This window comes from Pleurodeles waltl, chromosome 7, assembly GCF_031143425.1.
Source record: "Pleurodeles waltl isolate 20211129_DDA chromosome 7, aPleWal1.hap1.20221129, whole genome shotgun sequence".
NCBI classification, from domain to species: domain Eukaryota; kingdom Metazoa; phylum Chordata; class Amphibia; order Caudata; family Salamandridae; genus Pleurodeles; species Pleurodeles waltl.
The window spans coordinates 10,937,211-10,954,967 of record NC_090446.1 but is presented as its reverse complement, the minus strand read 5'-3'; the positions used below and the strand labels follow the sequence as shown (position 1 = coordinate 10,954,967).

Here is a 17,757-nt window from a genome sequence, read left to right as displayed (position 1 = left end):
TATTCTAGCCACATTACTTAATAGGTGAGTGGAGGCGGGCCCAAGAGAGGGTAGTCTCTATGCAAATGAAGTGCTTGGGCATACCTGGGAGTGTCCTTCTGCAAGCCATTCAGCCTCCTGGCTGGTGGCAGGTTTGTTGAGGAGAGCAAGGCCGTGTTGGGCCAGTCCCAAAGCAAAGGCGAGCTCCTTCAGCAGGAGTCCATTTATGCGAGGGACCCTAAGTTACTCAGGCATATATAATAATCACCTTTAGCCCTTATAGAGAGGTTTTGGCCGATCGGGGCCAAAGGGGCGGTGGGGTGAGAAGGCTCAGGGTAAGGGCCTCAGTAGCCTCACCTCTCTTGTTGCCCTAAGTTGCACTGTGGTCTGGGACCTGGCCAAACGCCAATCCTTTTTAACCACACCTGCAGCTCTGCCTAGGCCGAGAAGCAACAGCAGAGAGCTTCCATCCTGCCCCTTCCTGTGCTTCCCACCAACCTCCTAAATTGACCCCTGTAGAGGAGCTAGCTGCCTTGTCCTTCCCAACAACAATTTATCCAGGCACTCACCCCAGACAGCAGGCTCGAAAAGCACAGGCAAGGCTTCTCTGCAGCTCCCCAAAATAGACAGATACAGTGTCTGAGAAGCTGTAGGCCTGGGCAGCGTACTCCTTGAGAGTTTTCATGCTGGCATTGCACAGTGCATTGTTTCACATTCTTGTCTTTGTTTTACCTGTGCTCTCAACGTTGTTGAATAATACATGCTTATTCCTGGGAAAGGAGGCATCCAAGGAAAAACCTAACACATCATTGTGAAAGAGCACCGACGTAGTTGGCAGGATTTGAACCTGCACGGGGACACCCCAATGGTTTTCGAGTCCATCGCCTTAACCACTCGGCCACAACTACTCACGAGGGGTGGCTGCCACTTAAGCTGAGGTTCTCACTCTCACAGCAGTCTTTTTCTTTCCCTCAGTTGACTCTGCTCCACTGCCTTCCCATCTTTGCCTCTCCGTTCTACTGCAAAAAACACACTCGGTCCATACCTGCATACTGACGTGACTCAAAGGCACTATTATAAAGTTCATGTTCCTGGCCAGAGAAAAGCAAAAAGGAGGTTGTAAAAGAATGCAGTTATGACACTTTAGGAAAATAATGACACTGTCAGACGCCACAATAAGGCTACTTCCTTCATGCATCTGATACCTCAGATGGAACTTACTGGCGAGATGATAACTGAAGTTCTTTCCCAATCTCCTTGGCTATTACTCGACATGTGTCTTCTCGACAGCTGGGGTGCACAAGTGGCAGGAGTGCCAGACAGTTAGTCTCATGCCTTCTCCGGCCACTCTTTTGATCCCATTCCCTGCCCAGTGTTTCGCCTTCCTTAGCTCTACTGAGAGTGATAGCTATATTCGGCCTGCTTGTGCAGATGCCATTTAATATGAAGTATAAAATATCACCAAAGGTGAAGTAGCACATAGTCGGCAGTATTTGAACCTACGCGGGGAGACCCCAATGAATTTTAAGTCCATCGCCTTAGCCACTCGGCCACGACTACTTGCTTAAAGCTATGGTCCATTTTCAACGTAGCTCGTTTCTATTTCTGCTGGCGGTCTAGCCTCTGGACAGAAGCAGTCCTTTTCGAGAGAGGAAGGCCACAATGGCAAAAGTTTGAGCCCTCCCAGGCGGCTGACCCTATTAGTCCTGCTTTTGGAGCCCGCATTTATGCCAGAAGGTATTTCAAAGAATTATGGGAAAATACTGTTCACAAAAGGGACAGCGTAGTTGGCAGGATTCGAACCTGCGCGGGGATACCCCAATGGATTTCTAGTCCATCGCCTTAACCACTCGGCCACAACTACCCACACAAGTGAATCTCCACAGGGCACTTTACCTCCATCCATAGTCTTTTTTCTTTCCGTTCACTGGACCATTTTCCCTGCTCTCCTATACATCATTCCTATTCCACAGAAGACTTTCTAAAGCGTCTCAAGCTAAAAGCAGGCATGCATGTGAAATTAGCACTCCTTGTATGTTCATGTTTTGAGACAGGGGAAAAAAATCAGGCCGGAAGAGGTGGAAGCTTTAACGTCAGGGAGATGGCAGCCACGATAGGCACCATGGCAAAACTTCTGTCTTGGAGGCCATGAATGGACTCCACAGAGAGACAGGTTGGTCTTTACAGGTATGAAAAGAAGTGCCTCGTCCAATCTAGGGCCTGTGGCTAGGCGTTTCCTGAGCTGAATTCTCCTTGGAGGAGAGTGGGCGCGTTCAGTTTCTCTGCAGACTAGTGCCTGACAGGTGAGGGAGGGGGAGCAGGATGCATTTGGCCTGGGTTCATATCTTTCTTCTGTGGCTTTAATGGTCTTTGCTTCATATTCTGTTTTACTGACTGCTTTGCATAGAGGCTGCTCCCTTGTTCTCCCACGCAGGAGGCCCTGAAGAGGAATCCCAAAAATGTCATCTTACGTAGTCAGCAGGATTTGAACATACTCGTGGAGACGCCAAATGATATCTAGTCCATTGCCTTAACCACTTGGTAACGACTACTTGGCTCTGCAAGCGGTGCCCCTTTCAACATAGCCCTTCATGTCTTCACAGGCAACCTCACTGGCTCCAGTCATTCCGCTCTGCTCCTTCCTCTTCCTCAGCAATCCTTTGCACTGGCAAGGTGCTTCTCAAAAAACAAATATAGGCACTCCTGCCAATCCACAAGTATTCCGAAGGCTTTGCTGAGGCCCTCTGCAGCCCTTCTTCTTTACAGCACATCAACTGCTGACCTTTGTTTGCCCTAAGGCTTCTGCTTCCATATTGGAGTCATCCCAGGCTTTGGTGATCCCAGCCGTCAGCCCAGCACCTCAGTTGAGCCTTTGAAAGGCTGTCAGGCCCTGCTCCTCTTTCTGTCTTGATATTCTAGCCACATTACTTAATAGGTGAGTGGAGGCGGGCCCAAGAGAGGGTAGTCTCTATGCAAATGAAGTGCTTGGGCATACCTGGGAGTGTCCTTCTGCAAGCCATTCAGCCTCCTGGCTGGTGGCAGGTTTGTTGAGGAGAGCAAGGCCGTGTTGGGCCAGTCCCAAAGCAAAGGCGAGCTCCTTCAGCAGGAGTCCATTTATGCGAGGGACCCTAAGTTACTCAGGCATATATAATAATCACCTTTAGCCCTTATAGAGAGGTTTTGGCCGATCGGGGCCAAAGGGGCGGTGGGGTCAGAAGGCTCAGGGTAAGGGCCTCAGTAGCCTCACCTCTCTTGTTGCCCTAGGTTGCACTGTGGTCTGGGACCTGGCCAAATGCCAATCCTTTTTAACCACACCTGCAGCTCTGCCTAGGCCGAGAAGCAACAGCAGAGAGCTTCCTTCCTGCACCTTCCTGTGCTTCCCACCAACCTCCTAAATTGACCCCTGTAGAGGAGCTAGCTGCCTTGTCCTTCCCAACAACAATTTATCCAGGCACTCACCCCAGACAGCAGGCTCGAAAAGCACAGGCAAGGCTTCTCTGCAGCTCCCCAAAATAGACAGATACAGTGTCTGAGAAGCTGTAGGCCTGGGCAGCGTACTCCTTGAGAGTTTTCATGCTGGCATTGCACAGTGCATTGTTTCACATTCTTGTCTTTGTTTTACCTGTGCTCTCAACGTTGTTGAATAATACATGCTTATTCCTGGGAAAGGAGGCATCCAAGGAAAAACCTAACACATCATTGTGAAAGAGCACCGACGTAGTTGGGAGGATTTGAACCTGCACGGGGACACCCCAATGGATTTCGAGTCCATCGCCTTAACCACTCGGCCACAACTACTCACGAGGGGTGGCTGCCACTTAAGCTGAGGTTCTCACTCTCACAGCAGTCTTTTTCTTTCCCTCAGTTCACTCTGCTCAACTGCCTTCCCATCTTTGCCTATCCGTTCTACTGCAAAAAACACACTCGGTCCATACCTGCATACTGACGTGACTCAAAGGCACTATTATAAAGTTCATGTTCCTGGCCAGAGAAAAGCAAAAAGGAGGTTGTAAAAGAATGCAGTTATGACACTTTAGGAAAATAATGACACTGTCAGACGCCCCAATAAGGCTACTTCCTTCATGTATCTGATACCTCAGATGGAACTTACCGGCGAGATGATAACTGAAGTTCTTTCCCAATCTCCTTGGCTATTACTCGACATGTGTCTTCTCGACAGCTGGGGTGCACAAGTGGCAGGAGTGCCAGACAGGTAGTCTCATGCCTTCTCCGGCCACTCTTTTGATCCCATTCCCTGCCCAGTGTTTCGCCTTCCTTAGCTCTATTGAGAGTGATAGCTATATTCGGCCTGCTTGTGCAGATGCCATTTAATATGAAGTATAAAATATCACCAAAGGTGAAGTAGCACGTAGTCAGCAGGATATGAACCTACGCGGGGAGACCCCAATGGATTTCAAGTCCATCGCCTTAACCACTCGGCCACGACTACTTGCTTAAAGCTATGGTCCATTTTCAACGTAGCTCGTTTCTATTTCTGCTGGCGGTCTAGCCTCTGGACAGAAGCAGTCCTTTTCTAGAGAGGAAGGCCACAATGGCAAAAGTTTGAGCCCTCCCAGGCCGCTGACCCTATTAGTCCTGCTTTTGGAACCCACATTTATGCCAGAAGGTATTTCAAAGAATTATGGGAAAATACTGTTCACAAAAGGGACAGCGTAGTTGGCAGGATTCGAGCCTGCACGGGGATACCCCAATGGATTTCTAGTCCATCGCCTTAACCACTCGGCCACAACTACCCACACAAGTGAATCTCAACAGGGCACTTTACCTCCATCCGTAGTCTTTTTTCTTTCCGTTCACTGGACCATTTTCCCTGCTCTCCTATACATCATTCCTATTCCACAGAAGACTTTCTAAAGCGTCTCAAGCTAAAAGCAGGCATGCATGTGAAATTAGCACTCCTTGTATGTTCATGTTTTGAGACGGGGGAAAAAAATCAGGCCGGAAGAGGTGGTAGCTTTAACGTCAGGGAGATGGCAGCCACGATAGGCACCATGGCAAAACTTCTGTCTTGGAGGCCATGAATGGACTCCACAGAGAGACGGGTTGGTCTTTACAGGTATGAAAAGAAGTGCCTCGTCCAATCTAGGGCCTGTGGCTAGGCGTTTCCTGAGCTGAATTCTCCTTGGAGGAGAGTGGGCGCGTTCAGTTTCTCTGCAGACTAGTGCCTGACAGGTGAGGGAGGGGGAGCAGGATGCATTTGGCCTGGGTTCATATCTTTCTTCTGTGGCTTTAATGGTCTCTGCTTCATATTCTGTTTTACTGACTGCTTTGCATAGAGGCTGCTCCCTTGTTCTCCCACGCAGGAGGCCCTGAAGAGGAATCCCAAAAATGTCATCTGACGTAGTCGGCAGGATTTGAACATACTCGTGGAGACGCCAAATGATATCTAGTCCATCGCCTTAACCACTTGGTAACGACTACTTGGCTCTGCAAGCGGTGCCCCTTTCAACATAGCCCTTCATGTCTTCACAGGCAACCTCACTGGCTCCAGTCATTCCGCTCTGCTCCTTCCTCTTCCTCAGCAATCCTTTGCACTGGCAAGGTGCTTCTCAAAAAACAAATATAGGCACTCCTGCCAATCCACAAGTATTCCGAAGGCTTTGCTGAGGCCCTCTGCAGCCCTTCTTCTTTACAGCACATCAACTGCTGACCTTTGTTTGCCCTAAGGCTTCTGCTTCCATATTGGAGTCATCCCAGGCTTTGGTGATCCCAGCCGTCAGCCCAGCACCTCAGTTGAGCCTTTGAAAGGCTGTCAGGCCCTGCTCCTCTTTCTGTCTTGATATTCTAGCCACATTACTTAATAGGTGAGTGGAGGCGGGCCCAAGAGAGGGTAGTCTCTATGCAAATGAAGTGCTTGGGCATACCTGGGAGTGTCCTTCTGCAAGCCATTCAGCCTCCTGGCTGGTGGCAGGTTTGTTGAGGAGAGCAAGGCCGTGTTGGGCCAGTCCCAAAGCAAAGGCGAGCTCCTTCAGCAGGAGTCCATTTATGCGAGGGACCCTAAGTTACTCAGGCATATATAATAATCACCTTTAGCCCTTATAGAGAGGTTTTGGCCGATCGGGGCCAAAGGGGCGGTGGGGTCAGAAGGCTCAGGGTAAGGGCCTCAGTAGCCTCACCTCTCTTGTTGCCCTAGGTTGCACTGTGGTCTGGGACCTGGCCAAACGCCAATCCTTTTTAACCACACCTGCAGCTCTGCCTAGGCCGAGAAGCAACAGCAGAGAGCTTCCTTCCTGCCCCTTCCTGTGCTTCCCACCAACCTCCTAAATTGACCCCTGTAGAGGAGCTAGCTGCCTTGTCCTTCCCAACAACAATTTATCCAGGCACTCACCCCAGACAGCAGGCTCAAAAAGCACAGGCAAGGCTTCTCTGCAGCTCCCCAAAATAGACAGATACAGTGTCTGAGAAGCTGTAGGCCTGGGCAGCGTACTCCTTGAGAGTTTTCATGCTGGCATTGCACAGTGCATTGTTTCACATTCTTGTCTTTGTTTTGCCTGTGCTCTCAACGTTGTTGAATAATACATGCTTATTCCTGGAAAAGGAGGCATCCAAGGAAAAACCTAACACATCATTGTGAAAGAGCACCAACGTAGTCGGCAGGATTTGAACCTGCGCGGGGACAGCCCAATAGATTTCGAATCCATCGCCTTAACCACTCGGCCACGACTACTCACGAGGGGTGGCTGCCACTTAAGCTGAGGTTCTCACTCTCACAGCAGTCTTTTTCTTTCCCTCAGTTGACTCTGCTCCACTGCCTTCCCATCTTTGCCTATCCGTTCTACTGCAAAAAACACACTCGGTCCATACCTGCATACTGACGTGACTCAAAGGCACTATTATAAAGTTCATGTTCCTGGCCAGAGAAAAGCAAAAAGGAGGTTGTAAAAGAATGCAGTTATGACACTTTAGGAAAATAATGACACTGTCAGACGCCACAATAAGGCTACTTCCTTCATGCATCTGATACCTCAGATGGAACTTACTGGCGAGATGATAACTGAAGTTCTTTCCCAATCTCCTTGGCTATTACTCGACATGTGTCTTCTCGACAGCTGGGGTGCACAAGTGGCAGGAGTGCCAGACAGGTAGTCTCATGCCTTCTCCGGCCACTCTTTTGATCCCATTCCCTGCCCAGTGTTTCGCCTTCCTTAGCTCTATTGAGACTGATAGCTATATTCGGCCTGCTTGTGCAGATGCCATTTAATATGAAGTATAAAATATCACCAAAGGTGAAGTAGCACGTAGTCGGCAGGATTTGAACCTACGCGGGGAGACCCCAATGGATTTCAAGTCCATCGCCTTAACCACTCGGCCACGACTACTTGCTTAAAGCTATGGTCCATTTTCAACGTAGCTCGTTTCTATTTCTGCTGGCGGTCTAGCCTCTGGACAGAAGCAGTCCTTTTCTAGAGAGGAAGGCCACAATGGCAAAAGTTTGAGCCCTCCCAGGCCGCTGACCCTATTAGTCCTGCTTTTGGAGCCCGCATTTATGCCAGAAGGTATTTCAAAGAATTATGGGAAAATACTGTTCACAAAAGGGACAGCGTAGTTGGCAGGATTCGAACCTGCGCGGGGATACCCCAATGGATTTCTAGTCCATCGCCTTAACCACTCGGCCACAACTACCCACACAAGTGAATCTCAACAGGGCACTTTACCTCCATCCGTAGTCTTTTTTCTTTCCGTTCACTGGACCATTTTCCCTGCTCTCCTATACATCATTCCTATTCCACAGAAGACTTTCTAAAGCGTCTCAAGCTAAAAGCAGGCATGCATGTGAAATTAGCACTCCTTGTATGTTCATGTTTTGAGACGGGGGAAAAAAATCAGGCCGGAAGAGGTGGTAGCTTTAACGTCAGGGAGATGGCAGCCACGATAGGCACCATGGCAAAACTTCTGTCTTGGAGGCCATGAATGGACTCCACAGAGAGACGGGTTGGTCTTTACAGGTATGAAAAGAAGTGCCTCGTCCAATCTAGGGCCTGTGGCTAGGCGTTTCCTGAGCTGAATTCTCCTTGGAGGAGAGTGGGCGTGTTCAGTTTCTCTGCAGACTAGTGCCTGACAGGTGAGGGAGGGGGAGCAGGATGCATTTGGCCTGGGTTCATATCTTTCTTCTGTGGCTTTAATGGTCTTTGCTTCATATTCTGTTTTACTGACTGCTTTGCATAGAGGCTGCTCCCTTGTTCTCCCACGCAGGAGGCCCTGAAGAGGAATCCCAAAAATGTCATCTGACGTAGTCGGCAGGATTTGAACATACTCGTGGAGACGCCAAATGATATCTAGTCCATCGCCTTAACCACTTGGTAACGACTACTTGGCTCTGCAAGCGGTGCCCCTTTCAACATAGCCCTTCATGTCTTCACAGGCAACCTCACTGGCTCCAGTCATTCCGCTCTGCTCCTTCCTCTTCCTCAGCAATCCTTTGCACTGGCAAGGTGCTTCTCAAAAAACAAATATAGGCACTCCTGCCAATCCACAAGTATTCCGAAGGCTTTGCTGAGGCCCTCTGCAGCCCTTCTTCTTTACAGCACATCAACTGCTGACCTTTGTTTGCCCTAAGGCTTCTGCTTCCATATTGGAGTCATCCCAGGCTTTGGTGATCCCAGCCGTCAGCCCAGCACCTCAGTTGAGCCTTTGAAAGGCTGTCAGGCCCTGCTCCTCTTTCTGTCTTGATATTCTAGCCACATTACTTAATAGGTGAGTGGAGGCGGGCCCAAGAGAGGGTAGTCTCTATGCAAATGAAGTGCTTGGGCATACCTGGGAGTGTCCTTCTGCAAGCCATTCAGCCTCCTGGCTGGTGGCAGGTTTGTTGAGGAGAGCAAGGCCGTGTTGGGCCAGTCCCAAAGCAAAGGCGAGCTCCTTCAGCAGGAGTCCATTTATGCGAGGGACCCTAAGTTACTCAGGCATATATAATAATCACCTTTAGCCCTTATAGAGAGGTTTTGGCCGATCAGGGCCAAAGGGGCGGTGGGGTCAGAAGGCTCAGGGTAAGGGCCTCAGTAGCCTCACCTCTCTTGTTGCCCTAGGTTGCACTGTGGTCTGGGACCTGGCCAAACGCCAATCCTTTTTAACCACACCTGCAGCTCTGCCTAGGCCGAGAAGCAACAGCAGAGAGCTTCCTTCCTGCCCCTTCCTGTGCTTCCCACCAACCTCCTAAATTGACCCCTGTAGAGGAGCTAGCTGCCTTGTCCTTCCCAACAACAATTTATCCAGGCACTCACCCCAGACAGCAGGCTCAAAAAGCACAGGCAAGGCTTCTCTGCAGCTCCCCAAAATAGACAGATACAGTGTCTGAGAAGCTGTAGGCCTGGGCAGCGTACTCCTTGAGAGTTTTCATGCTGGCATTGCACAGTGCATTGTTTCACATTCTTGTCTTTGTTTTACCTGTGCTCTCAACGTTGTTGAATAATACATGCTTATTCCTGGGAAAGGAGGCATCCAAGGAAAAACCTAACACATCATTGTGAAAGAGCACCGACGTAGTCGGCAGGATTTGAACCTGCGCGGGGACACCCCAATGGATTTCGAGTCCATCGCCTTAACCACTCGGCCACGACTACTCACAAGGGGTGGCTGCCACTTAAGCTGAGGTTCTCACTCTCACAGCAGTCTTTTTCTTTCCCTCAGTTCACTCTGCTCCACTGCCTTCCCATCTTTGCCTATCCGTTCTACTGCAAAAAATACACTCGGTCCATACCTGCATACTGACGTGACTCAAAGGCACTATTATAAAGTTCATGTTCCTGGCCAGAGAAAATCAAAAAGGAGGTTGTAAAAGAATGCAGTTATGACACTTTAGGAAAATAATGACACTGTCAGACGCCCCAATAAGGCTACTTCCTTCATGCATCTGATACCTCAGATGGAACTTACTGGCGAGATGATAACTGAAGTTCTTTCCCAATCTCCTTGGCTATTACTCGACATGTGTCTTCTCGACAGCTGGGGTGCACAAGTGGCAGGAGTGCCAGACAGGTAGTCTCATGCCTTCTCCGGCCACTCTTTTGATCCCATTCCCTGCCCAGTGTTTCGCCTTCCTTAGCTCTATTGAGAGTGATAGCTATATTCGGCCTGCTTGTGCAGATGCCATTTAATATGAAGTATAAAATATCACCAAAGGTGAAGTAGCACGTAGTCGGCAGGATTTGAACCTACGCGGGGAGACCCCAATGGATTTCAAGTCCATCGCCTTAACCACTCGGCCACGACTACTTGCTTAAAGCTATGGTCCATTTTCAACGTAGCTCGTTTCTATTTCTGCTGGCGGTCTAGCCTCTGGACAGAAGCAGTCCTTTTCTAGAGAGGAAGGCCACAATGGCAAAAGTTTGAGCCCTCCCAGGCCGCTGACCCTATTAGTCCTGCTTTTGGAGCCCGCATTTATGCCAGAAGGTATTTCAAAGAATTATGGGAAAATACTGTTCACAAAAGGGACAGCGTAGTTGGCAGGATTCGAACCTGCGCGGGGATACCCCAATGGATTTCTAGTCCATCGCCTTAACCACTCGGCCACAACTACCCACACAAGTGAATCTCAACAGGGCACTTTACCTCCATCCGTAGTCTTTTTTCTTTCCGTTCACTGGACCATTTTCCCTGCTCTCCTATACATCATTCCTATTCCACAGAAGACTTTCTAAAGCGTCTCAAGCTAAAAGCAGGCATGCATGTGAAATTAGCACTCCTTGTATGTTCATGTTTTGAGACGGGGGAAAAAAATCAGGCCGGAAGAGGTGGTAGCTTTAACGTCAGGGAGATGGCAGCCACGATAGGCACCATGGCAAAACTTCTGTCTTGGAGGCCATGAATGGACTCCACAGAGAGACGGGTTGGTCTTTACAGGTATGAAAAGAAGTGCCTCGTCCAATCTAGGGCCTGTGGCTAGGCGTTTCCTGAGCTGAATTCTCCTTGGAGGAGAGTGGGCGTGTTCAGTTTCTCTGCAGACTAGTGCCTGACAGGTGAGGGAGGGGGAGCAGGATGCATTTGGCCTGGGTTCATATCTTTCTTCTGTGGCTTTAATGGTCTTTGCTTCATATTCTGTTTTACTGACTGCTTTGCATAGAGGCTGCTCCCTTGTTCTCCCACGCAGGAGGCCCTGAAGAGGAATCCCAAAAATGTCATCTGACGTAGTCGGCAGGATTTGAACATACTCGTGGAGACGCCAAATGATATCTAGTCCATCGCCTTAACCACTTGGTAACGACTACTTGGCTCTGCAAGCGGTGCCCCTTTCAACATAGCCCTTCATGTCTTCACAGGCAACCTCACTGGCTCCAGTCATTCCGCTCTGCTCCTTCCTCTTCCTCAGCAATCCTTTGCACTGGCAAGGTGCTTCTCAAAAAACAAATATAGGCACTCCTGCCAATCCACAAGTATTCCGAAGGCTTTGCTGAGGCCCTCTGCAGCCCTTCTTCTTTACAGCACATCAACTGCTGACCTTTGTTTGCCCTAAGGCTTCTGCTTCCATATTGGAGTCATCCCAGGCTTTGGTGATCCCAGCCGTCAGCCCAGCACCTCAGTTGAGCCTTTGAAAGGCTGTCAGGCCCTGCTCCTCTTTCTGTCTTGATATTCTAGCCACATTACTTAATAGGTGAGTGGAGGCGGGCCCAAGAGAGGGTAGTCTCTATGCAAATGAAGTGCTTGGGCATACCTGGGAGTGTCCTTCTGCAAGCCATTCAGCCTCCTGGCTGGTGGCAGGTTTGTTGAGGAGAGCAAGGCCGTGTTGGGCCAGTCCCAAAGCAAAGGCGAGCTCCTTCAGCAGGAGTCCATTTATGCGAGGGACCCTAAGTTACTCAGGCATATATAATAATCACCTTTAGCCCTTATAGAGAGGTTTTGGCCGATCAGGGCCAAAGGGGCGGTGGGGTCAGAAGGCTCAGGGTAAGGGCCTCAGTAGCCTCACCTCTCTTGTTGCCCTAGGTTGCACTGTGGTCTGGGACCTGGCCAAACGCCAATCCTTTTTAACCACACCTGCAGCTCTGCCTAGGCCGAGAAGCAACAGCAGAGAGCTTCCTTCCTGCCCCTTCCTGTGCTTCCCACCAACCTCCTAAATTGACCCCTGTAGAGGAGCTAGCTGCCTTGTCCTTCCCAACAACAATTTATCCAGGCACTCACCCCAGACAGCAGGCTCAAAAAGCACAGGCAAGGCTTCTCTGCAGCTCCCCAAAATAGACAGATACAGTGTCTGAGAAGCTGTAGGCCTGGGCAGCGTACTCCTTGAGAGTTTTCATGCTGGCATTGCACAGTGCATTGTTTCACATTCTTGTCTTTGTTTTACCTGTGCTCTCAACGTTGTTGAATAATACATGCTTATTCCTGGGAAAGGAGGCATCCAAGGAAAAACCTAACACATCATTGTGAAAGAGCACCGACGTAGTCGGCAGGATTTGAACCTGTGCAGGGACACCCCAATGGATTTCGAGTCCATCGCCTTAACCACTCGGCCACGACTACTCACGAGGGGTGGCTGCCACTTAAGCTGAGGTTCTCACTCTCACAGCAGTCTTTTTCTTTCCCTCAGTTCACTCTGCTCCAGTGCCTTCCCATCTTTGCCTATCCGTTCTACTGCAAAAAACACACTCGGTCCATACCTGCATACTGACGTGACTCAAAGGCACTATTATAAAGTTCATGTTCCTGGCCAGAGAAAAGCAAAAAGGAGGTTGTAAAAGAATGCAGTTATGACACTTTAGGAAAATAATGACACTGTCAGACGCCCCAATAAGGCTACTTCCTTCATGCATCTGATACCTCAGATGGAACTTACTGGCGAGATGATAACTGAAGTTCTTTCCCAATCTCCTTGGCTATTACTCGACATGTGTCTTCTCGACAGCTGGGGTGCACAAGTGGCAGGAGTGCCAGACAGGTAGTCTCATGCCTTCTCCGGCCACTCTTTTGATCCCTTTCCCTGCCCAGTGTTTCGCCTTCCTTAGCTCTATTGAGAGTGATAGCTATATTCGGCCTGCTTGTGCAGATGCCATTTAATATGAAGTATAAAATATCACCAAAGGTGAAGTAGCACGTAGTCGGCAGGATTTGAACCTACGCGGGGAGACCCCAATGGATTTCAAGTCCATCGCCTTAACCACTCGGCCACGACTACTTGCTTAAAGCTATGGTCCATTTTCAACGTAGCTCGTTTCTATTTCTGCTGGCGGTCTAGCCTCTGGACAGAAGCAGTCCTTTTCTAGATAGGAAGGCCACAATGGCAAAAGTTTGAGCCCTCCCAGGCCGCTGACCCTATTAGTCCTGCTTTTGGAGCCCGCATTTATGCCAGAAGGTATTTCAAAGAATTATGGGAAAATACTGTTCACAAAAGGGACAGCGTAGTTGGCAGGATTCGAACCTGCGCGGGGATACCCCAATGGATTTCTAGTCCATCGCCTTAACCACTCGGCCACAACTACCCACACAAGTGAATCTCAACAGGGCACTTTACCTCCATCCGTAGTCTTTTTTCTTTCCGTTCACTGGACCATTTTCCCTGCTCTCCTATACATCATTCCTATTCCACAGAAGACTTTCTAAAGCGTCTCAAGCTAAAAGCAGGCATGCATGTGAAATTAGCACTCCTTGTATGTTCATGTTTTGAGACGGGGGAAAAAAATCAGGCCGGAAGAGGTGGTAGCTTTAACATCAGGGAGATGGCAGCCACGATAGGCACCATGGCAAAACTTCTGTCTTGGAGGCCATGAATGGACTCCACAGAGAGACGGGTTGGTCTTTACAGGTATGAAAAGAAGTGCCTCGTCCAATCTAGGGCCTGTGGCTAGGCGTTTCCTGAGCTGAATTCTCCTTGGAGGAGAGTGGGCGTGTTCAGTTTCTCTGCAGACTAGTGCCTGACAGGTGAGGGAGGGGGAGCAGGATGCATTTGGCCTGGGTTCATATCTTTCTTCTGTGGCTTTAATGGTCTTTGCTTCATATTCTGTTTTACTGACTGCTTTGCATAGAGGCTGCTCCCTTGTTCTCCCACGCAGGAGGCCCTGAAGAGGAATCCCAAAAATGTCATCTGACGTAGTCGGCAGGATTTGAACATACTCGTGGAGACGCCAAATGATATCTAGTCCATCGCCTTAACCACTTGGTAACGACTACTTGGCTCTGCAAGCGGTGCCCCTTTCAACATAGCCCTTCATGTCTTCACAGGCAACCTCACTGGCTCCAGTCATTCCGCTCTGCTCCTTCCTCTTCCTCAGCAATCCTTTGCACTGGCAAGGTGCTTCTCAAAAAACAAATATAGGCACTCCTGCCAATCCACAAGTATTCCGAAGGCTTTGCTGAGGCCCTCTGCAGCCCTTCTTCTTTACAGCACATCAACTGCTGACCTTTGTTTGCCCTAAGGCTTCTGCTTCCATATTGGAGTCATCCCAGGCTTTGGTGATCCCAGCCGTCAGCCCAGCACCTCAGTTGAGCCTTTGAAAGGCTGTCAGGCCCTGCTCCTCTTTCTGTCTTGATATTCTAGCCACATTACTTAATAGGTGAGTGGAGGCGGGCCCAAGAGAGGGTAGTCTCTATGCAAATGAAGTGCTTGGGCATACCTGGGAGTGTCCTTCTGCAAGCCATTCAGCCTCCTGGCTGGTGGCAGGTTTGTTGAGGAGAGCAAGGCCGTGTTGGGCCAGTCCCAAAGCAAAGGCGAGCTCCTTCAGCAGGAGTCCATTTATGCGAGGGACCCTAAGTTACTCAGGCATATATAATAATCACCTTTAGCCCTTATAGAGAGGTTTTGGCCGATCAGGGCCAAAGGGGCGGTGGGGTCAGAAGGCTCAGGGTAAGGGCCTCAGTAGCCTCACCTCTCTTGTTGCCCTAGGTTGCACTGTGGTCTGGGACCTGGCCAAACGCCAATCCTTTTTAACCACACCTGCAGCTCTGCCTAGGCCGAGAAGCAACAGCAGAGAGCTTCCTTCCTGCCCCTTCCTGTGCTTCCCACCAACCTCCTAAATTGACCCCTGTAGAGGAGCTAGCTGCCTTGTCCTTCCCAACAACAATTTATCCAGGCACTCACCCCAGACAGCAGGCTCGAAAAGCACAGGCAAGGCTTCTCTGCAGCTCCCCAAAATAGACAGATACAGTGTCTGAGAAGCTGTAGGCCTGGGCAGCGTACTCCTTGAGAGTTTTCATGCTGGCATTGCACAGTGCATTGTTTCACATTCTTGTCTTTGTTTTACCTGTGCTCTCAACGTTGTTGAATAATACATGCTTATTCCTGGGAAAGGAGGCATCCAAGGAAAAACCTAACACATCATTGTGAAAGAGCACCGACGTAGTCGGCAGGATTTGAACCTGCGCGGGGACACCCCAATGGATTTCGAGTCCATCGCCTTAACCACTCGGCCACGACTACTCACAAGGGGTGGCTGCCACTTAAGCTGAGGTTCTCACTCTCACAGCAGTCTTTTTCTTTCCCTCAGTTCACTCTGCTCCACTGCCTTCCCATCTTTGCCTATCCGTTCTACTGCAAAAAATACACTCGGTCCATACCTGCATACTGACGTGACTCAAAGGCACTATTATAAAGTTCATGTTCCTGGCCAGAGAAAATCAAAAAGGAGGTTGTAAAAGAATGCAGTTATGACACTTTAGGAAAATAATGACACTGTCAGACGCCCCAATAAGGCTACTTCCTTCATGCATCTGATACCTCAGATGGAACTTACTGGCGAGATGATAACTGAAGTTCTTTCCCAATCTCCTTGGCTATTACTCGACATGTGTCTTCTCGACAGCTGGGGTGCACAAGTGGCAGGAGTGCCAGACAGGTAGTCTCATGCCTTCTCCGGCCACTCTTTTGATCCCATTCCCTGCCCAGTGTTTCGCCTTCCTTAGCTCTATTGAGAGTGATAGCTATATTCGGCCTGCTTGTGCAGATGCCATTTAATATGAAGTATAAAATATCACCAAAGGTGAAGTAGCACGTAGTCGGCAGGATTTGAACCTACGCGGGGAGACCCCAATGGATTTCAAGTCCATCGCCTTAACCACTCGGCCACGACTACTTGCTTAAAGCTATGGTCCATTTTCAACGTAGCTCGTTTCTATTTCTGCTGGCGGTCTAGCCTCTGGACAGAAGCAGTCCTTTTCTAGAGAGGAAGGCCACAATGGCAAAAGTTTGAGCCCTCCCAGGGCCCTGACCCTATTAGTCCTGCTTTTGGAGTCCGCATTTATGCCAGAAGGTATTTCAAAGAATTATGGGAAAATACTGTTCACAAAAGGGACAGCGTAGTTGGCAGGATTCGAACCTGCGCGGGGATACCCCAATGGATTTCTAGTCCATCGCCTTAACCACTCGTCCACAACTACCCACACAAGTGAATCTCAACAGGGCACTTTACCTCCATCCGTAGTCTTTTTTCTTTCCGTTCACTGGACCATTTTCCCTGCTCTCCTATACATAATTCCTATTCCACAGAAGACTTTCTAAAGCGTCTCAAGCTAAAAGCAGGCATGCATGTGAAATTAGCACTCCTTGTATGTTCATGTTTTGAGACGGGGGAAAAAAATCAGGCCGGAAGAGGTGGTAGCTTTAACGTCAGGGAGATGGCAGCCACGATAGGCACCATGGCAAAACTTCTGTCTTGGAGGCCATGAATGGACTCCACAGAGAGACGGGTTGGTCTTTACAGGTCTGAAAAGAAGTGCCTCGTCCAATCTAGGGCCTGTGGCTAGGCGTTTCCTGAGCTGAATTTTCCTTGGAGGAGAGTGGGCGTGTTCAGTTTCTCTGCAGACTAGTGCCTGACAGGTGAGGGAGGGGGAGCAGGATGCATTTGGCCTGGGTTCATATCTTTCTTCTGTGGCTTTAATGGTCTTTGCTTCATATTCTGTTTTACTGACTGCTTTGCATAGAGGCTGCTCCCTTGTTCTCCCACGCAGGAGGCCCTGAAGAGGAATCCCAAAAATGTCATCTGACGTAGTCGGCAGGATTTGAACATACTCGTGGAGACGCCAAATGATATCTAGTCCATCGCCTTAACCACTTGGTAACGACTACTTGGCTCTGCAAGCGGTGCCCCTTTCAACATAGCCCTTCATGTCTTCACAGGCAACCTTACTGGCTCCAGTCATTCCGCTCTGCTCCTTCCTCTTCCTCAGCAATCCTTTGCACTGGCAAGGTGCTTCTCAAAAAACAAATATAGGCACTCCTGCCAATCCACAAGTATTCCGAAGGCTTTGCTGAGGCCCTCTGCAGCCCTTCTTCTTTATAGCACATCAACTGCTGACCTTTGTTTGCCCTAAGGCTTCTGCTTCCATATTGGAGTCATCCCAGTCTTTGGTGATCCCAGCCGTCAGCCCAGCACCTCAGTTGAGCCTTTGAAAGGCTGTCAGGCCCTGCTCCTCTTTCTGTCTTGATATTCTAGCCACATTACTTAATAGGTGAGTGGAGGCGGGCCCAAGAGAGGGTAGTCTCTATGCAAATGAAGTGCTTGGGCATACCTGGGAGTGTCCTTCTGCAAGCCATTCAGCCTCCTGGCTGGTGGCAGGTTTGTTGAGGAGAGCAAGGCCGTGTTGGGCCAGTCCCAAAGCAAAGGCGAGCTCCTTCAGCAGGAGTCCATTTATGCGAGGGACCCTAAGTTACTCAGGCATATATAATAATCACCTTTAGCCCTTATAGAGAGGTTTTGGCCGATCGGGGCCAAAGGGGCGGTGGGGTCAGAAGGCTCAGGGTAAGGGCCTCAGTAGCCTCACCTCTCTTGTTGCCCTAGGTTGCACTGTGGTCTGGGACCTGGCCAAACGCCAATCCTTTTTAACCACACCTGCAGCTCTGCC

General features: G+C 49.6%; 18 non-coding genes across 18 annotated transcripts; all 18 read right to left on the bottom strand.

The window, feature by feature from the left end:
* Positions 1-805: 805 nt before the first annotated feature.
* On the bottom strand, positions 806-887 carry TRNAS-CGA (transfer RNA serine (anticodon CGA)). The gene has a single exon. It is a non-coding gene; the product is annotated as a tRNA-Ser (tRNA).
* Positions 888-1,457: 570 nt separating this feature from the next.
* Positions 1,458-1,539, bottom strand: TRNAL-UAA (transfer RNA leucine (anticodon UAA)). Its single transcript has one exon. It is a non-coding gene; the product is annotated as a tRNA-Leu (tRNA).
* Positions 1,540-1,761: 222 nt separating this feature from the next.
* On the bottom strand, positions 1,762-1,843 carry TRNAS-AGA (transfer RNA serine (anticodon AGA)). Its single transcript has one exon. It is a non-coding gene; the product is annotated as a tRNA-Ser (tRNA).
* Positions 1,844-3,695: 1,852 nt separating this feature from the next.
* TRNAS-CGA (transfer RNA serine (anticodon CGA)) lies at positions 3,696-3,777 on the bottom strand. Its single transcript has one exon. It is a non-coding gene; the product is annotated as a tRNA-Ser (tRNA).
* A 570-nt stretch (positions 3,778-4,347) lies between these two features.
* Positions 4,348-4,429, bottom strand: TRNAS-UGA (transfer RNA serine (anticodon UGA)). The gene has a single exon. It is a non-coding gene; the product is annotated as a tRNA-Ser (tRNA).
* Positions 4,430-4,651: 222 nt separating this feature from the next.
* Positions 4,652-4,733, bottom strand: TRNAS-AGA (transfer RNA serine (anticodon AGA)). The gene has a single exon. It is a non-coding gene; the product is annotated as a tRNA-Ser (tRNA).
* A 1,852-nt stretch (positions 4,734-6,585) lies between these two features.
* TRNAS-CGA (transfer RNA serine (anticodon CGA)) lies at positions 6,586-6,667 on the bottom strand. The gene has a single exon. It is a non-coding gene; the product is annotated as a tRNA-Ser (tRNA).
* Positions 6,668-7,237: 570 nt separating this feature from the next.
* TRNAS-UGA (transfer RNA serine (anticodon UGA)) lies at positions 7,238-7,319 on the bottom strand. The gene has a single exon. It is a non-coding gene; the product is annotated as a tRNA-Ser (tRNA).
* A 222-nt stretch (positions 7,320-7,541) lies between these two features.
* TRNAS-AGA (transfer RNA serine (anticodon AGA)) lies at positions 7,542-7,623 on the bottom strand. The gene has a single exon. It is a non-coding gene; the product is annotated as a tRNA-Ser (tRNA).
* Positions 7,624-9,475: 1,852 nt separating this feature from the next.
* Positions 9,476-9,557, bottom strand: TRNAS-CGA (transfer RNA serine (anticodon CGA)). Its single transcript has one exon. It is a non-coding gene; the product is annotated as a tRNA-Ser (tRNA).
* A 570-nt stretch (positions 9,558-10,127) lies between these two features.
* Positions 10,128-10,209, bottom strand: TRNAS-UGA (transfer RNA serine (anticodon UGA)). Its single transcript has one exon. It is a non-coding gene; the product is annotated as a tRNA-Ser (tRNA).
* Positions 10,210-10,431: 222 nt separating this feature from the next.
* Positions 10,432-10,513, bottom strand: TRNAS-AGA (transfer RNA serine (anticodon AGA)). The gene has a single exon. It is a non-coding gene; the product is annotated as a tRNA-Ser (tRNA).
* Positions 10,514-12,365: 1,852 nt separating this feature from the next.
* TRNAS-CGA (transfer RNA serine (anticodon CGA)) lies at positions 12,366-12,447 on the bottom strand. Its single transcript has one exon. It is a non-coding gene; the product is annotated as a tRNA-Ser (tRNA).
* Positions 12,448-13,017: 570 nt separating this feature from the next.
* On the bottom strand, positions 13,018-13,099 carry TRNAS-UGA (transfer RNA serine (anticodon UGA)). Its single transcript has one exon. It is a non-coding gene; the product is annotated as a tRNA-Ser (tRNA).
* A 222-nt stretch (positions 13,100-13,321) lies between these two features.
* TRNAS-AGA (transfer RNA serine (anticodon AGA)) lies at positions 13,322-13,403 on the bottom strand. The gene has a single exon. It is a non-coding gene; the product is annotated as a tRNA-Ser (tRNA).
* A 1,852-nt stretch (positions 13,404-15,255) lies between these two features.
* On the bottom strand, positions 15,256-15,337 carry TRNAS-CGA (transfer RNA serine (anticodon CGA)). The gene has a single exon. It is a non-coding gene; the product is annotated as a tRNA-Ser (tRNA).
* A 570-nt stretch (positions 15,338-15,907) lies between these two features.
* On the bottom strand, positions 15,908-15,989 carry TRNAS-UGA (transfer RNA serine (anticodon UGA)). Its single transcript has one exon. It is a non-coding gene; the product is annotated as a tRNA-Ser (tRNA).
* Positions 15,990-16,211: 222 nt separating this feature from the next.
* TRNAS-AGA (transfer RNA serine (anticodon AGA)) lies at positions 16,212-16,293 on the bottom strand. Its single transcript has one exon. It is a non-coding gene; the product is annotated as a tRNA-Ser (tRNA).
* Between the last annotated feature and the right edge of the window lie 1,464 nt (positions 16,294-17,757).